Genomic DNA, 19,913 nt, shown 5'->3' with positions numbered 1-19,913 from the left:
AAAACGGTTTTTTTTTTTTTTTAACTTTTTTTTTTCAGGGAAACAGCTGATATTCCCACTTCTTTTGAGAAAAAATACTATACTTTGGTTTTAGCTATTCACATGCATTCTGCTGCTATTCCTCTGTTACAAACTTTGGAGGATGATGATGTTACTGCTTGCAATATGCCTGACAGTCAGCATGTACCCCCTAAAAAGTCAGAGAGACTATTTTATAAAGTTCCTCAGCCTTACAAATGTTTCTTTTCTCATCCCAGATGTGATCCTGCAGTTATTTTTGTCAAACTGTGCTGCAAAAAATAATTAGTTAATGCAAATCCCTCTTCCTCTAATAAGGGTGTAAAAGTTTTTGACATATTTGGGAAGATGATTTATTCATCTGCCACTTTAGCCTATATAATTCTAAATTATCAAGCTCACATGTTAAAGCTTCTGTTGGCTTCTGTTGACGTTATGAGGAACATTACTGCCAGTATTTCCTCAAAGTCCTCTTTGATTTGTTTAGTTGCTTCTGTTTCCTAGGTGAGTAAACATTCCTTTAGTCTTATTATGATTGTACTGTCTCTGTATCCAGAGCAGCAGCTTCTGTTTCTGTTCTGAGAAGGTTTGCTTGGGTTTATAAACATAGGTTGTTCTGAAGATGTTAAATCTGAAATTTTAAATTCACCTTTAGATAGGGAAGTTTTGTTTGGTCTTTCTACTACTCATGTACTCAAAACTGTTTGAGGAGAAGGAAATTGATTCAGGGGATTACTCAAAACTTTCAGCCCTCCTTTTATAAGTTTGCTAAAACCTTTGCAGCAAACTCAGATTACTTTTTCAAAAAGCAAAACAAACTGTCTCAACATGCTTCTACGAAGTTGGTATACAGGAAAAAAAGTGGCAGGAGGGTTCAAAGAAGGAGGGAGAGAACCTTCCAGAAAAGGGACAGAACAATACAACTGAATAACTATTGGAGCACTCCCCCTTACTAAACCTGCCCCAGAGCTCCGTTCTTCACTTTCCTGTCTGACATCAGATTGTTTCTGTCATACGGGTTCTAAAAGTTGTTCAGATTGGTAAAAGGTTTTTGGTTTAAGAGTTTTTCTGGTGCCAAAGAAGGATCCCTCTTGAAGACCAGTTCTGGACCTTTCCATTCTCAACCTGTTTGTGAAAATTCCAAAGTTCGACATGCTGCCCCAAACAAATTGTTACCTGTCATTCCTCTTCTAATTTTTTTTTTTTGGTAACTCTGGGCTTGAAAAATACTTATTATCGCATTAGCATTGCCACATATTTCAGAAGTTTAAGGTTCTCTGTGTGTGGGTTAGACTACTGGTTCTCTATATTACCCTTATGGCTCCAAGGGTGTTCACAAAGTTAATGTGTTCTTAAAACTGGTAATTTTCCTTTATGCTAGAAATAGTCATGCATCCCCTTGTTAAAGATTACCCCACTTCATCAGTATTCATTCAGTCGCCAGCTTTACACATATCTAACTACATCTTACCTCCTTTATCTAAGTAACTTTGAAAGTACAGTTTCTTCTCAGTTAAAAAAAAATTAAGTTCGGTATGGCTTCAGAAAAGACCATAGTTCTACAACGGTACTGCTGCCTTGCAAACTAAAATAAATAGATCTGATAGATCATATGGAAGCCTCTAATAGTGTTGGTCATGGCACATCAAGGGTGTGCAAAAGGTACTCCCCTCTACTAGAATGCTGAGGGAAGAAAACCGGCAGGTCAATAGATTGGTTAATGGAAAATCCAGACATGACCTTCGGCAAGAAAGAAGGGTCAGTACGAAGAGACACCCTATCCATGTGGAAGATCAAGTAAGGTCTCTTGACACTCAAGGCCTGCAGCTCAAATACTCTTCTCGCTGAGGTAAGTGCTACTAGAAGTAAGGTTTTCCCTGACAAAAATTTTAAATCACATGAATCAAAGGGCTCGAAAGGCGGACCTGTGAGAGATTGAAGCACCAAGGTCAAGTCCCAGGTTTCTAAGGGAGGCTTGACTGGAGGTTTAACATGTAATACTCCTTTCAAAAATGATTTGCATAGGTAGTGTGACATAATCGAAGAATTATCCAAGTCCATTCTGAAAATTGTCGATAGCTGCTAAATGTATAGTGATCATCGATGCTGTGGCTCCTGCATGTAAAAGAGTAGTCGGGTATTGTAGGATCTTTTGAATAGGCATAGAGAAAGGGTTCAAGTTCTGATCTTAGGCCCAAATAAAGAACCTAGTCCATTTACTAGAATAAACTTTCCTGGTGGAAGGTTTGTGTGAAACCAGAACAATTGCACGAACAGGAGATGGGATGTCAGGCAGCCTGGCAATCATTGGAAGTGGAGGAACCAACCTGTGAGCTTGAGACTGTGGAGGTTCAGATGAATCAGTCCCTGAGGATGAGATAACAGGTCTTGGGAATGATCCAGGATCCACGGGCTGTGAATCAGATGAGGCCATAGAAATGGAAACCAGACTTGATAGGGCCAGTAGGGGGCAATGAAGATCACTTTGCTTCTCAAACTCTGAGCTTTCTGGAGAAATTTTGGGATGAGGGGAAATGGGGGAAAGGCATACAGAAGATCCTGGGGCCAATCATGCAATAGAGCGTCCCTCGGGGGTTCCCCCTGAGGGGGGATCAGGGCAAAGTAGCTTCTGCATTTGTAATTTAGGGGGGGAAGCAAACAGATCACAGCAAGGCTTGCCCAGCATTGGAAGATCCAATCCGCTATTACACGGTTGAGGGACCACTCACGAGGCATCAGGATGTTCCTGCTCAGATTGTCCGCAATAAGGTTGGAACTCCCGGGAATGTGTGTTGCTATAAGAAAGCGGTTGGAAGCTATTGCCCAGTGTCAAATCCTCCTGGCTTCCCGACACAGAGGGTAAGACCTGTTTCGGCCTTGCTTGTTGATATACCAGATGACTGACATGTTGTCAGACTGAACTGCAATGGCCCCAGAGGGTAGGGATGCATGGAACGCTTGCAGCACAGAACTGACTCAGTTCCAGGACATTTATGTGCAAATTGGTCTCCATGGGGGACCAGGTGCCTTGGACCCTTTCCCTGGAAATGCCCCACCCCCACCCTAACAGGAAAGCATTCGTGGTCACCGTGGCTGTGGGCTGAGGAAGACAGAATGGTCGACACCAAAGATTCGTTTGTGGCTTTATCCACCATAGCATTTCTTCCTTGCAACAGTTTGTAAGACGTATCATGTGGTCGAGTGGGTGAGTTAGAAATGACCATTGTGTGGAAAGGAGCCACTGCGGGATTCTCATGTGCAGCCTCGCCAGTGATACTAACGTAATGGCAGCTGTCATGGAGCCTAAGAGTTGCAGCACAAGACATGCAGTACATAGGTCTGAGGAAGAAGGCCTTGGATTTGGTGTCATATTTTCGAAAGCCTGTGAGGGGGGAAAGAAGCTTGACAGGATGTTGTGTCGAAGACTGCTCCAGTAAATTCCAGTGTCTTTACTGGGGACATTTGAGATTTGTCCTTGTTGATTGTAATCCCCAAGCAGAGAGTGAGACCTTGAGTGTAAGAGAGCCTGCGGACTAGGAGATTCCTAGTCGGAGCGGTAAGGAGCCAATCGTCTAGATACGGAATGACCTGGATTCCTTGTAGTTGAAGATGAGCTACCACAACTGCCATACATTTGGTGAACACTCAGGGGGGCTGTTGAGAGACTGAATGGCAGTGCCCTGAACTAGTAGTGGGTGGCTCCCAGCTGGAAGCGGAGAAACCTCCGGGAGTGGTGATCCATCTTTATGTGGTAGTATGTGTCCTGCAGGTCTATAGAGCACATCCAGTTGTCCCTCCCTAGGAAGGGAAGAATGGACTGTAACATGATCATCCAAATTTGTTCAATAGGCTGAGATCCAGGATTGGTCTCCATTCCCCTGTCTTTTTTGGCACTAAAAAGAACCTTGAGTAAAACCCGGATCCTGTGTGGTCTGGTGGGACTGGTTGAATGACTCTTTTTCTTAGCAGCTTTTCAATTTCTAAGGCTGCTAATTTCCTCTGATTGGGTGGTACATTAGGGATTCGTTTGACGGGTCTGGGAATTAAATCGAATGGTATTTGGTAGCTTCTGGATATTATTCTCTGCACCCAAACATCGGTAGTAATAAGATGCCAGGCTGGTAGGTGCAGAGAAAAATGACCCCCGACTGCTTTCAGAGGAAAACAGTCGGGCCGCTGCTCAGGAGCGCTGGTAGGGTCTGCCGGAGAAAGAATCTCTAGCACCCTGGTTACACGGACCCCCTCTACCGTGAAAGGGGCATCTTCCATATGAGTTGCCCCCTCTGTCCCGGGGGGGGTTGTTCACCACAAATGTCACAAAAAGATCCTTGGGATTTCTTGAACCACATTTTTCCTCCCTTCTGGTTCCTGGAGTAGGACCTCTGGGGGTTGGAAAAGTGTATGCCCACAACAGACAAGGTTTTTCTGTCTTTCTCACTATGTGTAAGTGTGTCTCATACTTTGGGTCCAAAAAGTGCAGATTCGTTGACAGATGCATTGAAGAAGGAAGGTTTAAAGGGGTCTGCGAAGTCACACAACCGCATCCAAGCATTACATCTCATGACAATGCCTGATGCGGCAGCTGGAGCTGCCCCCTCGGTGATGTGAGATATCAAATGCATTGAGGAGTTTCAGATGGATTCAAGGGTAGCTAGCTGCGAGGCGACAATGTCACACAACTCATCAGGCATTACCCCCACCAAAGAGGAAGACATTTCAGAAATTAGGTCTCTTTGGAGGCGAGTAAAGTGTGCCAAATAGTTCAGTGACCGAATGGCGAAGGTCGCTGAAGCATGGGTCCACTTCCCTAGTCTGCCCATGGTCTGGGACTCTCTGTTTGGAGGATGGACAGTGGAACTATCTTCTGCCAGTTCCCGCTTGGTGGCTGCTACCACTACCATAGAATCAACTGTCAACTGCTTGGACCAGTGGGGCTGGTCTTCAGGTGTAGATAAAAATTTGTCTGGCGTCCAGTGAACAGGTTCTACATTGTCTGGGGTCTTCCAGGCATGCTGCATAATAAGCTTAACAAGGTCATCTGCCAGTGGGGTCACCCAGGAAGTAGATGGCTGGGCACGGAAGGCTTGCAAGAACACCGATTCCTCAGAAGAAGGGTTAGAGAACTTCCAGTCTCCCCGCTGCTTGAGGATTTCGAGAATGTCTCCAAATGAGACGTCATCTGGGGGAGACCATGGGGACCCTTCCCCCTCATCACAATCCATGTCTTCTGTGATAGATTCCTCCAGGGAATCAAGGTGCTTCCTCTTGCACCGTTTCTTCCGGAGTGGCTCCCCAGTGGGATCTTCTGAGAAGGACTCCGGAGAAGGGGTTCCCTTCAAAGGGGGGTCTTGCGACTCCCATGCCCAGTGTCCTGAAATAGAGGGTTGGGCGAGGTGCATGCTGGGGGGGGGGGGGTTCTGATACTGATGTCATTGGTGCTGACTGTGAGCCTGCGGAGTCAAGGACCCTCTCCATAACTGGACAGCAGGCCCACCCGAGGAGGGATGGGAGCCCGGAACCAGGAAGGACAACCTCGGAACTGGGGTCACACCCCACCCTGAGGAGCCCACCTCCAGGTGAGGAGCTCTGAGAGAACTGGAAGCCATCAGAGCTGTGGACATAGACGGCCCCAGCAAGAAATTAGGCGCCAGGCTAGGTACCAAGGTATGGACAGTCCAAGCACTGCTCCGAGAGAGCATCGACTCCACTAGAGCCAGTGCAGCAAGGGTGGGCGGTGCCGACAGGGGAATAACTGCTGTCAGAGCTGAGACAGTATGCACCAGAGTGGATATCAGTACCAAAATCTCCGGAATCTGAGTAGAGGCCGAAGGAGGATAAACAGGGAAAGATGTAGTAAAAGATTCCGAGCCAAGAGGGACGGAAGGTCTAGTTGGAATGGGCAAATTCCCTAGCTGCCAGAAGCTGGTCCACAACCTGCACTTGATCTAATTCAGAAAAACTCGTAGTGGATCTAAAGGAGGCTGCTGAAGGAGAATGAGGGGATAAACCTCTACCCCAAAAAATGGTCGTAATTTGGAGAGTATCTTGTCCTTGGCAGATATTTGAGTTTTGGAGCCGATGGAGCCGAAGAAGCTGTCGACACCATGGCCGGGGATGGTGCTGAAGCAGGTACAGTCATAGGAGCCATTGTCAGATCTAAGGATGGCACCGAAGTCAGTGGTACCAAGGTTGGAACAGAAACAGGGGAGAATATCATGGACGGCAGTGAGGGAGAAGATACAGAGCCTGGTGCCGAAGAGGTCTGTGCCACAGGCACCGGTGAAGCACTGAGCCAACTCGGTTCCGTAACTTGACGGAGGTGCAGAAACCGAGTGACTCTGTTTTTCCTTATGATTTTTGGTCTTTGGAGGGGGTGAGACCTCCGACCCAAATAGAGCCTCCGAAAAAGGTGTCTTGATTAAATCTTTTAAAATAAGCTTATTTTTACATTCTGCTAGTGTACAATTACTAAAACTTGTAAAATGTCAGCTTTAATATGATCCATCCCCAAACAGTAGACACAACGAACATGTGTATACAAGTTAGGCCTCTTACATTCATACTTGTCACACTGTTTAAACCCCAACTTAGCTTTGTCTGACATAGTAAGGCAACACGGCTATCCTATAGAAAAAACAAAATAAGGGAGAGAAAAAGGTGAGAGAATACCAGCAATGGTATTAAAAAAATACCACAAGTGATAAGGAAGGGTCTGTCAAATGTAGGAGAGAGGGACAGTACCAGTAGTTTTAGAAATTACCAAGGTAAAGGGTAGGGAATAGAATTGGGTTATAGGCGATAGTGAGAAAAGACAAAATTGACTAAAAAATAAAAAATTTTAAAGAGAAACTATCTTAAAAATGACAATTTTCTACTTAGCTTTGAGAGAGATAGCTAGCACATCTGACTAGGAACGTGGTAAACAAAATCTGGAGTAACTAGAAGAGGGGCATTGTGGGTAGGTCTTAGCTGAAAGTTTGCGGCTGGTGCAAGCTTGGAAACAGCCATATTGGTTCCGAGAATGGAACTAAAGTCCTAATAGTAATTAATGAACAAAGATTTACAACATCAGATCTATCTTTGAAGATGGATGGCTTTAAAAATGACTTAGAAAACCTCAAATTAAATTCTCAAAAACAGACTGATACTCTGGTAAAGTAACAAATATAGAGACTTTTCTAAATGACATTGAAGGGAGACTCAGAGAGGAATAATTACAAAATTAAACAGAATACATGGCTGCTTAACAAAATAGATGACTTAGAAAACAGGGAAAGAAGAAACAACATAAGGATCTTTGGTCTGCCTGAAAACACTGAAGGAGAAGACATTATTTCATTCTTAACAGCCTGGATTCCTGAATTTTTAGACTTGAAAGAGGGACTTCATTTGAAATTGAAAGGGCGCATAGAGCACTGAGGAAACATGCTTCTAACTCAACAAATACTCCACCTAGATCCATAGTTATAAAATTTCTTTCATTTCTGGACAAGGAGCTAGTATTAAAATCTTCTTGGAGAAAATCGCCCTTAAAATACAATCAAAGCCTGATAAGGTTTGACAGTGATTATTCTTGCAGAATATTAGAACAAAGGCCAATAATAAAACTGATGAAACAAAACAACATTAAAATACAGCTGGCCTTTCCAGCCAAGATAAAAATACTTTTTGCCAATGAGATGAGAACCTTTAATGATTTAGAAGAAGCTACTGTATTCATCAAAAACAACAATATAGTGTCTATCCCAGAAGAAATGGAATGGATGGCCCCTACTCTTAAAAGAATAAAAGAAACAAATCCTTGGAGTTATGCTAGATAGAAGAAACAAAAAACTGATTCCAAGATCACTGTCCCAAAAAAATAACTCTTACAACATCTCTCAAAGTATCAACTGATGTGGTACATCACTTGTCATCTGTTTTTATATAAAAAAGGAGGGTTTCTTAAATAACTGAGAAACAGTAATGATTTATTCAAAATGTTCAAAGAGTCCAGTAATTCTTCACAAACAAAGGTAGGTGAAGATGGGTTACTATTTACATTATATATAAGCCAAACAAAGCAACATATAATATAAACATAGAAGTTTCTATTCCCCTACTTGAACTCAGTGAATACTTATCTTGTTCATTTTTTTACTTCTAATAATTTAATTAACTAATTCAACAAGGTACCATTCATCATAGTCCAGACTCAAATGTAACAAATTAACATTGTATATAATAGCAGTAACAGTAGAGTGTTTTGAAAAAATAATGCTATCATGGAGACTAATGCCTTCTTCAGTTAAAGTATGATTTAGAAATGTCATGTATAACCTGGTTGAATAATAGTAGCAACCTCTTAGTACAAATGTCATCATTATTCTGTCTAAATATAGCTAATATCAATTATGGCAGGTATCACAGCTACAAGTGCTGTTTCATCAATCCTGATATGGTGTCTGTGGATGCAGCTGTGTCTGGCAGCTAGTACAGATGTCATTGTTATTCTGTCTAAACATAGTTAATATCAATTATGACAGGTATCATAGCTTTGAGCGCTGTTTGATTAAGCCTGATATGGTGTGTGTGGATGCAACTGTGTCTGGCAGCTGTTGTATGTTGCTGTTTTCATCTCTGGGAAACTGTGGGTTAAGGCTTGTGATCGAGGTTTACTGATGCTTGTGTATTAGGAAGAGACATTTGTTTTTTTTAGCCTGGAACCAGGGGAAGGGGTGGATAAAACTGTGATTTGAGATATTTTGGCAGAGAATTGTTTGTTTATACATCTGCTGAGTGAGAGGTGGGAAGGCTTGAAAAATGTGTTATCTCTTGCTGTGGTGGCTTGTTGGGAGTTTTTTTTTTTTTTTGATCTGTTTACTCTCCGTTCTTTTCCTGGCTACTGCCTCGCTGAAAGGGAGGGAATTTAGGCTTGAAGATGCAGTGTAGTGAAACTTTGCTTCAGGTACATTGTTAGCCTCTGGTATGCAGTGCAAGAAACATATGCTCCCAGTTTCCTATGGTAATGGAGACAGCATGACAATAATGCTAAACGGCTCTGAGGAGCCTCCAAGACGATTCTCAGCAATGTTTTTGATATATATATATATATATATATATATATATATATATATATATATATATATATATATATAAAACATAGGGCTGTTTTAAACCACAAGTACACATATTGATGGTCTCACAACACTTCATTTAGTTCTTTAAGTTGATTCTTGATAAAAATAAATAAATAAATAAATAATAAGCGCAATTTTATTTTTAAAATGTATTTTGGTCCAAACACATTAATGACTTACATAAGAGTGGAAGTCTGAGTTATTATGAAAGACTAATAGCTCTTGGTCTTGTGCAAAACCCTTTGCAGTGGCCTGGGAGGTGAGCTTGCTTGGACGTGTTGCGCATATGGGGATAGCTGATTCTAGGGGTGTTTGGGATTGCCGGGAAGTGCTAGAGAGTCATCAGATTTCCTTCATGGAAATATCTGGGGGAGTGGAAGGTGTGTTGAGTGGTTCACTGGCAGAGTGGCCACTGCATGGAACAGGCTGGTAAAATGGAACAGGACAAATATTGGTTTGGATATTTTAAGTACAGCCTGGAAACACACCACATGAACTAGTGAATGATATTCTGGCAAAACTGGATAAGTATTGTTGCCAGTGCTTGAAGTACTGATATGTGTGTATGTAAGGATGGAAATATACTTACAACAAATAAGAATAGAAGAGTCTCATAATTTAAAGTCCATGCACTGTATAAACATGCTTGGAAGGAGCTAATAATGAGAATAAGCATTACAGCTTGTGGTCTCTCAAATAACTAAGCAACAGCCAAAAAAAAAAAACATGCACAGTAGTTATGTAATGTATGATTTTAGTAATTCTAGATATAAAATATATAATCATTATATAAGATGAAGCAGTCTGCTGAATTTAGATATTAAAAACAGGATTTAATAACATGGGCTTGTGTATAATAATACTACTGTCTTAACTTGTCATAAATGACATACACTACATTAAACATCAAGGGGAAGTTTGATGATTTTCTTATATAAGTAAATATACATAACAAGTCATGCAATTCCTTTAACTTGAATTGTAGTTTTTGTAACCCATCTTGACCATATATAATACTTAAGTGGTTACCAAGGTAACTAATGTTTATACATGACATAAACTGACAGTTGTTCAAGAGAAACAATAGAAGCCTGAACTTGAAATGTCACAGAATGTAACAATCATATTCTGAACAAATAGTATTAAATTGACAATAGACACTCAGTTTAATAACATGGGCTTGTGTATAATAACTCTACTGTTTTAACTTGTCATAAGTGACATACACTATATATTGAACATCAAGGGGAAGCATGATGATTTTATCATACAAGTAATTGTGCATAACAAATCATATAATTGCTTTAACTTGAATTGTGGTTTTGTAACCCATTTTGACCATACATAATACTTAAGCTGTTACCAAAGTAACTAATGTTTTATACATGACATCAAACTAACAAAGTTGTTCAAGGGAAACAGTAGAAGCCTGAACTAGGAGAGTCACAGAATGTAACAATCACTTTCTGAACAAATAGTATTAAATTGACAATAATCCCTCAGTTTAACCTTTGCTGATTATACAAAATAGAATGTTGCCATTTAAATCTAAAAACTTTCAGTATATGCCATAAAATGGCAATTTGTGAATATGGAAAGGGAACTTATAATCATTAATCACAATACGTGAATTTGGTGTTTTAACCTATAATTTCACTCATTTTATAATAAGAAATGACAGATATGAAAATCCTTATGTGTAGGAAATGGGAAATAGGAAACATAAAACAAACTTGATGCTTTAAGTAAGTTAGCAACAAACAAAGTGATTACTTAAATGCTAGCAAACAATGAAATATAACTTCTGATATATCTAATATACATTGTATTATAAACATTAGGTATAAATATTATTACCATCTATTTATATTAAGTAATACATTTTGAAAGACTTCATCAGTAAGGGTGAATATGTTAATAACTTTGTGCTATAATCTTTTACTGAGGTTTTATATATGATACATCCTACTTTACTATGATTGAATTGCTTGTCATCTATCTTTCATGTAAATATTAATTGCGTATGCAATAAGTAGACAATTATATTGTATTAGAATTCTGTCTAATCTACAATAGTACAATATCTGTTCAAAATAATATAAATTTTGCTTATTCCTATTACAAATATTCTCCATATTCAATTTGTGGAGCTCAGATGTTCTGGATTGTCAAGGTGTGAGTGATAATCTGATGGTCTTAGGTTTATCCATCAGATTAGGAATGATTTTCATTCCATGGCTAGTGTGGATCTTAGTTTTGTTAACATTTATTAATTTAAATTTATTTCACAAAAACATTTTTAGTATGACTGAAAAAAACATTACTTTATTGGTAAACACTCAAAATATAAAACTGATAATTTCCTTTAAAAGCTCAAACGTATACTTTATACTTATCAGAGGAAAATGTTTAATAGTCACAATAAAACAAAAATACATAGTCTAAATAACCTAAGACGGATTTAACTTTGTTTGTGTCTTTTGGCTTTTCCCAGTTAGGGGTCACCACAGCGGAACTCCGGTCCGCTAATGATTGGCAGTTGATTTTTACATACCGGCTTGCCAGGTCTGACGCACAACCTTCAATGAAGGTACGCCCATTCACGCATGTCTCCACGCAGAAGACGCTCTAGCTGAGAATCGAACTGGACAGCGTCTTACTGTGAGGCGACAGCGCTACCGCAGCACCACCACCTTTATCTTTAAATAACAATGGCTTAAACAATCCTAGCAAGAGATCAAATCTACTGAAATATTTAAAATTGAACAAAACACAAATGTCTTCCTTCAAGAAACTCATTTAAAAACAAATAATTGCAAATGGAATCCTAAGGAATATATGATATGGGTGCAATCCACTTATAAAAGAAAGACAAAAGGGGTAACAATTTTATGGAAAACAAATATGATTAACCCAGAAGTCATTTATAAGTATAAAGATAAAGAACACCTTATGGCATTAGTAGCAGTTAAATATAATAACAGAATATAGTCCGTAGCCAATCTATACTGGTTCCCAGGCATTGGAACAGGAACTGTAAAAAAACACTTGGATTTCATTTCCAGTAATTATAAAGGCAACTTAATATTAGAAGGAGATTTTAACTGTATATTTGATATTTCTGAAACTACAAATAAAAGACCGCTGAGTACATCTGCTGTATCAAAAGCTTTAAACAAGTGGGTCGAATCATTTCATCTTGTATATACTTTCACATTTAAAGAAGTTAAATATTTGTTGTTTTCCCATCAAGATATGGGACTCATTAAAAGCTTACATATATAATAAAGCCCTAACTTGGTATAAAAAAAAATCAGAGAATGGGATTCTGAATTATTAGATCTACAATACAAACTTTTGTCAGTAAAATCTGAAAAAATCAAAATCACTTGGAAATGAAAAAGAAAGAAGTATTAAACAATAAATGTAATTAAATTCCAACACATAAAACTAGTTTAGCTTTAGCAAAACTAAAGATTAATACCTTGGCCACTTCTCCCAAATATCTACATAATTTATCTACAAGAATCAATATACAATCAAAAGCTAATAACATTAAAAGTATCTTCCATGAAAATAAAGGGAAAATGTCTCAGATATAGGTGACATTCTTGATGCCTATAGAAATAACTATATTGAACATTTCCAAAAAGAAAATGTACACATCGATAAATTAAATCTAGATGAAAAATGTTCTAATATATAAAAAAAAACAGAAAAATTAAAACTAGATCCACAAGCACCCATATCCTACAAGGAAATTACAGATACAATAAAAGAGGGTAAAAATATTAATGCTCCAGCTATAGATGGCATAATTATGGAAATATATGAAGTTTTTCCTTCAAATAGACTATCCCTTTTCCATAATGCTCTATTAGAAATTCAATCACAAGCTTTAATACCACCCTCTTGGAGATATTTCTTAATCACACCAATCGTAAAGGAAAACAAATCCCCAAACATCTGTACCTCATATAGACCTATATCATTATTAAATAATAACTATAAGATATTTATGACAATATTAACTAACAGAATGAAAATAACACTATCCAAAACAATAAATAATGATCAAACTGGATTTATATATCATAGACACACACTTGACAATATTAAAAGGATAATTTCTCCTGTAGATTATATTAAAGAAACACTCATAATTGGCTTAGATATAGAGAACTCCTTTGATTCCCTAGATTTGGACTGTTTATTTAAAATCCTAATGCTATTTGAATTTCCTGCATCCTTTGTTCATCTCCTAAGGAATATATATATACAAATAATTTAGCGTATGTCGATTTAGGGCCTTTTACCTCTTAATCTATACATATAAAGTACAGTTTTGTACCTACCATAAATGTAGATGTTCGAGTGTATTCACTGCTGCAGTCATTACACTTGGGTTATCCTGTCGTCAGGCGGTCCCGCAGTCAGCCAGAGTTCCAAAGTCTTGGTCCGGCGTCGGTTGCTGTCGCGTCTTCCCTGACGTCAGAGAAGCGCCAGGGGTATATAAGATGCAGCCTACACCATTTTCTTCAGTTTTTCTTGCCCCAGATGTCAGGTGCCCCCAAATAGGTAGGCAATACATGTTGCTAATAAAACATACATAAAAAATAAAAACAATACCTTCAGTTGCAAGCAAATACACCACATAGGTTGTGTAGGATAGAAAGGTATAGATAAGTTCCAGCTAAAAAAGTGGGGATGGAGGGAGGGTAACTTGGACTGCAGCAGTGAATACACTCGAACATCTACATTTATGGTAGGTACAAAACTTTACTATGTTCATCGTGTTTCACTGCTGCAGTCATTACACTTGGGTTGAATCCCAAAGCTGAGGTTGGATAGCTGGGTCTATAAAGGATTCGGGGTGGCTATGAGGCCCTGCAGCACTGCAGTGGCAAAGCCAGCTCTGGTTTTAGAGTAAAGAGGCAAGCGGTAGTGCTTGGTAAAGGTGTGCACTGAACTCCAAGTTGCAGCTTCCAAAATATCCTTAGTAGGTACTCCTCTAAGGAAGGCTGCTGAAGTGGCTGTTGCCCTAGTAGAATGTGGCCTAATGTTGTCAAGTACAGTTTTTCCATGCTGTGTGCAGCAGAAATGGATACAGTGTCCTATCCACTTTGAAATGGTGTACTTTGAAATAGCCTTTCCCTGTGATCCTGCAGCATGTGCTACAAATAGTTGCTAAGTTTTCTTGAAAGCTTTTGTTTTGTCCAAGTAGAAGCGTAACTGCCTGTGTATGTCCAATGAGTGCAGTAGTCTCTCCCCTTTGTTCTGGGGATTTGGATAAAATATTGGCAAGTGAATAGTTTGGTTAAGAGCCACACTGGATACCACCTTTGGCATAAATGTAGGGTTTGTTCTTAAAGAAACCCTGTCTTGATGAAAAATGATGAAAGGTTCCACTGCCATTAGTGTCTGTAACTCTGAGACTCTTCATGCTGAGGTTATTGCCAGAAGCAGAGCAGTTTTCCATGATAAAAATTTTAATTCTGCTGAATTGGCTGGCTCAAGAGGTGGTAAAGTAAGTTTTTTCCAAGACAAAGTTGAGGTCCCAAGTTGGTGCTGGTGCTCTCCTGGGCAGTCTTATGTTTTTAGCCCCTCTGTGGTATTGTCTTAGTATTGGATGAGAGTAAATAGGAGGATCCGTGTTGTAATGAGCTGAAATGGCAGAGGCGTGGATCTTAATAGATGAAAAGGATAAGCCTTTGTCCAGCATCTCAGTTAAGTATTGTAATATCTGAGGAATATTTGGAACAAGACGGTCAAGGCCTTGAGCGTGGTTCCAGGTGCAGAATCTCTTCCACTTTTCTGAATAAGATTTCCTGGTGCTGGGCCTCCTGGTCTCCAAAATGACATCCATAACAGCTTTAGAGAGAGGTGTTGACTGCTTGGCTAAGTAATCTGCCATGCAGCCAGATTTAAGGTTTTGAGCTGGCTGTGCAGGATCTGATTGTTTTGCTGAGTCAGAAGATGAGGAATTTGAGGTAAAATCCATGCTGGGCCTTGAGCCAAGTTCTTTAAGATTGGGTACCAGTGCTGGCATGGCCAGTCCGGGGCAATAAGGATCATTTTTGGCCTCTCTAGTCTGGATTTTAGGAGTACCTTTGAAAGGAGAGGCAGTAGTGGGAAGGCATAAACTTTTAGTGTTTTCCAGCTGAATGAGAGAGCATCCACTTTCCATGCTTGTGTGTGGTAAGTCCTTGTGCAGAATTTCTGTAGTTGGCAGTTCAGAGGGGAGGCAACGAGATCTATGTCTGGGCACCCCCATTTCTGAGTTATCATGCTGAATACTTGTGGGTTTAATTTCTACTCGTGAGGATCCATGATGTTTCTGCTTAAGTCGTTTGCCAGAGTATTTTTCTTTCCTGGCAGGAATTGTGCTTGCAGATGAACTTGATAGGTCAGTGCTGTGTTCCACAAAGTCATGGCTTGTCTGCATAGGGGATAGGAATGTGTGCCCTCTTGCTTGTCTATGTACCACATAACTGTGGTGTTGTCCATCTTTAGTAGTAGTCCTGGATGCAGAAGGTCCTTGAAAGCTGTCAGGGCATTTTGTATAGCTAGCATCTTTTTTTGATTGATGTGGAGATGCATTTGGTCTGTGGTCCTCTTGCCCTGGATACATTTTCCTGCCATGTGTGCTCCCCAGGCATAATCCAATGCATCTGTTGTTAGTGTCTGCCTGGCTGTGGGTAAAGTGAAAGGCTGTCCCTGGTTGTGGTGACATGCCTGTGCCCACTATCGAAACTCCTGTTGTAGGCAGGGTATGAATGGTATTATTGCTTCCAAACTGTGACAGTGTTGAGTCCAGACACTTTTTAGATACCATTGTAACTTCCTCATGTACAGTCTGGCTTATGGTATTAGTAGTATGCATGACGCCGTGAACCCCAAGGCCTGCAGAATTTTTCTTGCAGGGAGTTGGGTTTTTGTTGCCATCAAATGAAAATACTGAGTCAGTTGCTTTTGCTTGTCTGGCGTGAGATAAGCCATCTGGGCAGTTGTATTTAAGCTTGCACCCAGGAATATTATCTCTTGTGAGGGCACTAGTTTTGACTTATTTTCGTTTATTGTGTACCCTAGGCCCATTAGTAAACTTTTTACAAACACCAGATGCTTTAGTAGAATGTCCTTGCTCTCTGCCTTGAATAAGGCAGTCGTCCAAGTAAGGATATATTTGAATTCCTTTCTGTCTGCAAATTGCAATTACTGGTGCCAGGCATTTTGTGAAGACCCTGGGCGCAGTAGATAATCCAAAGGGCAGTGGAGAGAATTGGTAATACATTGTGCCAGCTATGAATCAGAGGTATCTTCTGCAATTTTGTCTGATTGGGACATGCAGGTATGCCTCTTTGAGGTCCAAAGTAACAAGCCAAGCCTTCTTGCCCAGCATGGGAAGAAGTTGCTGTAGTGTCAACATTTTGAATTTTGGAATATCCAGGTAAGTGTTTAAAATAGATAGGTCCAGTATGGGTCTCCAAGCTTTGTCCTTTCTGGGAACCAAGAAAAGTCTTGAGTAAAATCCTTGTCCTTGTTCCTGTTCTGGTACTTTTTGAATAGCTCTCATGTCCATGAGGGCTGTAATTTGTTTTTGTGCCTCTGCTCATTGATTTTGTGGCAGGTCTGGCATTCCTTTCGGCCTTGGGAGAGTGTGAAAGTGGAACCTGTAACCTTGAGACACAATATTCAAAACCCATTTGTCTTGGGTGATTATATGCCAATTTTGTGAAAAAAGTGCTAGTTTTCCCCCTAAGGGAGCTGCTTGGCATTTGAAAGGGGAAGTCATTGGGACTGTTTCTTATAAGGTTGTGACTTGTCTTCACCTCCTTTAGGGGTTGATGCACCCCACTATCGTGGTCTGTAAGAGCCTTGGGGCTGAGATCTGCCTCTTGGGCATCTGTATCTACCTCTTTGTGGTCTGTCTGACACTGGAAAGGACCAATTTTTAGAAGGCCAATTTCTGCTAAATCTAGGAGGCTGTACCTGTAAGAAATCTTTCACTGTCTGCATAGATTTTGCTTTATCCTCCATTTTCTTTAATACCTCTTCGGCCTTAACACCAAACAAGATATCATGTTGTAAAGGTGCATCCAATAATTTTGCCTTAACATGATCAGGTAAACTTTGTTCTTTTAACCAAGCATGCCTTCAAATCACAGATCCTGTAACTGTGGCTCTACAAGAAGCCTCTAATGAATCCAAACCACATTGCAGAGTATGTTTTCCCACTTGTTCAGCTGCATGCAATAAATCCTGCATTTCCTTATAGTCACGACCTTCTGAGCTAGTGAGCATTTTCTGTTTCAGCAAAGACATTAAATATTGTTGGTATTTAAGCATGTGGAATTGGCAATTTAAGGCCCTTACTGCTAAAGTTGCAGAAGTGTAAACTTTCTTCCCCCATTTATCCAGTGCTCTGGAATCCCTGTCAGAGGGGACTGGATTTTTAGCAGTGGAAGCCTTAACTCCTTTGGGACCCTGTGAAATAGTTTCTGGGTCAGCAGCAGGGTTTTTATTAAGAAATTTGTGAGTTGGGGACTCTATAGTACCTATCTGGCTTGACTGGTGCTGGGGGCAAAGGATCCGGGGTTAGACTGGATTCAGAGAACACATCATCCGCAATATCTAACACTGGCAGAATAGCGAGGGGCCTGTGCTGAGGTAATAAAAGAAAATCTCTGAGCCTTTTCTTGGATTCTGAATAATACTGGCTCTCCCAATGGAAATGCTCCCTCATGGTATGTAAAGTTTCACCAAAAGAGGTAATCCTCAGGAGGAGAGGCTGAAGGGATAGATTCTTCAGCATCAGAGTTCTTATAGGGGGGAATGAATATCCCTGGTCTGAAGAGGAATCAGAGGAAATAGAAACCTCGTCAGAGGAATCATAGTCTGTATCCTGCCTAGGCCTTTTATCAGGAGGGGGATGGGAACCCCTGATCAGAGTAATTAGGTCTTCGGCCATTTTGAGCATCTGTTTCTTAGGTGTGGAGGCGTGTCCAGGGAAATGCTGTACTTGTTTCTTTGTCTTTAATGGAGTTTTAGACTTGGTTGTTTTGATAGTGAGCTGTGAAGGTCTGAAAATACCCTCAGAAGCCGATGCCTGCTCAGCGGCTCTGGACCCATCTGATGGGTTAATTTCCGTAGGCCCTTTACCTTGAGTTTCCAGAGGCCTAGTAGTCTCCACGTGGGAGTCAGAGGCGGTCTGTGGCTCTGAGGTAGTGGGTGTCAGGGGCTGCGAAAGAGCCTCACTGAGAACTGGCGAACTGACGACTGGCTTAGAAGAGGCTTCATTGTCGGTTTTGGACCTCGGATGCCTGTCCTTATCCTTGTCTTTGCATTATTTGTGTATTCCGGTCATCAGTTGTTCTGACAGCATGGTGTAATTGAACCTTCGGCCAAAATAATGGCGAGCAAAATCAAACCGACGTTTAATAGTGCGCTTGTTAAATCTAGCACAAAACCGACAACTAGTGATGTTGTGGTCTGGGCCTAGGCATGGAATACAGTAAGAATGAAAATCCTTATGGGGTATTTGCTTCCCACAAGAAATACAATTATTAACTTTTATTGACATCGGTCTGAGGCAAAAAAAAGTTTCCCCCAACGGGGTACTTAGCTTTATTGAAGACTTTGGTTCTGAAATTTGAATTCGAAAATCTCAGGAGTCGGCCGACCGGCACTTATGAACTGCTTTTACTTCGGACATTGCAAGGCAAGAAAGACTGAAGAAAATGGCGTTGGCTGCATCTTATATACCCCTGGCGCTCTGACGTCAGGGAAGAAGCGACAGCAACCGATGCCGGACCAAGACTTTGGAACTCTGGCCGACTGCGGGACCGCCTGACGGCAGGATAACCCAAGTATAATGACTGCAGCAGTGAAACACGATGAACATCTAAAGGCACTAAACAAGGATGTCCCATGTCACCGATTCTGTTTGCTCTGGCTATTGAAATATTGGCAGATTCAATTTGTAACAATATAAAAATCAAGGAAATAGATGTTTATGAACAATACAATTCTAAAGTAATGTTATTTGCTGATGACGTATTACTAACATTATCTAATACAAAAGAGACATTAGAATAATTAGATACATTAATTGAAACATTTCACATGACTTCAGGACTCCATTTCAATAAATCAAAATCAAAATTTTTATTTTTAAATAAAAAAAAGAACTGTAGACTAAGGGGGATCACATCATAGGGAAACAAGAATCTACCTTAAAATAGCTAGGAATTGAGTTATGCAAGGATAATAATGAATTACTCTCAAAAAACTACAATAATATCATCACTACAATTAAAATCTCTGTGGAAAATGGAACAAAATAATATTAACATTTGAAGATAGACTACAGTTAATAAAAATGGTTTTACTGCCCAAGATCCTATATATAGCCTTGGCAGTACAACTGTTACCAGAAAGGAATATACTTAAAGAAGTAAATTCATGCCTAATAAAATTTCTATGGTTTCTCAAAAGAAACAGAATAGCTTTAATCATATCAGACCATGGAAACAGGGAGGATTAAACTTTCCTGATATAGAGAAATATATAAAAGCATCAATATCTAAAACAATCTCAGATTGGATAAGTCCAAATTAATCCGCAAATTGGAAAGAATTACTAACTGTAATATCAATAAATGAATTTGATTTACAAAAAAAAAATTCAAATAACAGATAAAAACAATTTGCCATTGCACATATGTATTAGTATGCAATATAACATAACTAAACCCACTGACTCATTTAGGAAAATTAT

At 39.9% G+C, this 19,913-nt stretch overlaps 1 protein-coding gene across 1 annotated transcript in view; it reads left to right on the top strand.

The window, feature by feature from the left end:
• Positions 1 to 19,913, top strand: part of ZNF236 (zinc finger protein 236) — a 1,651,223-nt gene that overhangs the window by 870,748 nt on the left and 760,562 nt on the right. The window lies entirely within an intron of this gene.

Source organism: Protopterus annectens, chromosome 3.part1, assembly GCF_019279795.1.
Source record: "Protopterus annectens isolate FY-2018-M chromosome 3.part1, PAN1.0, whole genome shotgun sequence".
Classification (NCBI taxonomy): domain Eukaryota; kingdom Metazoa; phylum Chordata; order Ceratodontiformes; family Protopteridae; genus Protopterus; species Protopterus annectens.
The sequence above is the reverse complement of the archived record's forward strand: the minus strand, read 5'-3'. Positions and strand labels throughout refer to the sequence as shown.